Below are 294 nucleotides of genomic sequence, written 5' to 3'. Positions count from 1 at the left end.
CCGTTCTTGACACAAACCAGTGCACCTTGTCTTGCCCGTTCACCCTCTGAATGGCACACATACACAATCCATGTCTCAATTGTTTCAAGGACTTAAAAATCTTTTTTTTTTTTAAACCCGTTTCCTCTCCCCTTCATCTACACTGATTGAAGTGGATTGAACAAGGAATGAGAACAATAAGGGGATAGCTTTCACCCCAATTCACCTGGTCAGTCTATGTCATGGAGACACCAGGTGTTCTTAATGTTTGTTTACTATTGTATCATACTTGTGTCTGTTCAGTAAGTATGATGC

The sequence above is a fragment of the Oncorhynchus masou genome, chromosome 18 (genome assembly GCF_036934945.1).
Source record: "Oncorhynchus masou masou isolate Uvic2021 chromosome 18, UVic_Omas_1.1, whole genome shotgun sequence".
NCBI lineage: Eukaryota > Metazoa > Chordata > Actinopteri > Salmoniformes > Salmonidae > Oncorhynchus > Oncorhynchus masou.
Note: the sequence above shows the minus strand (reverse complement) of the source record.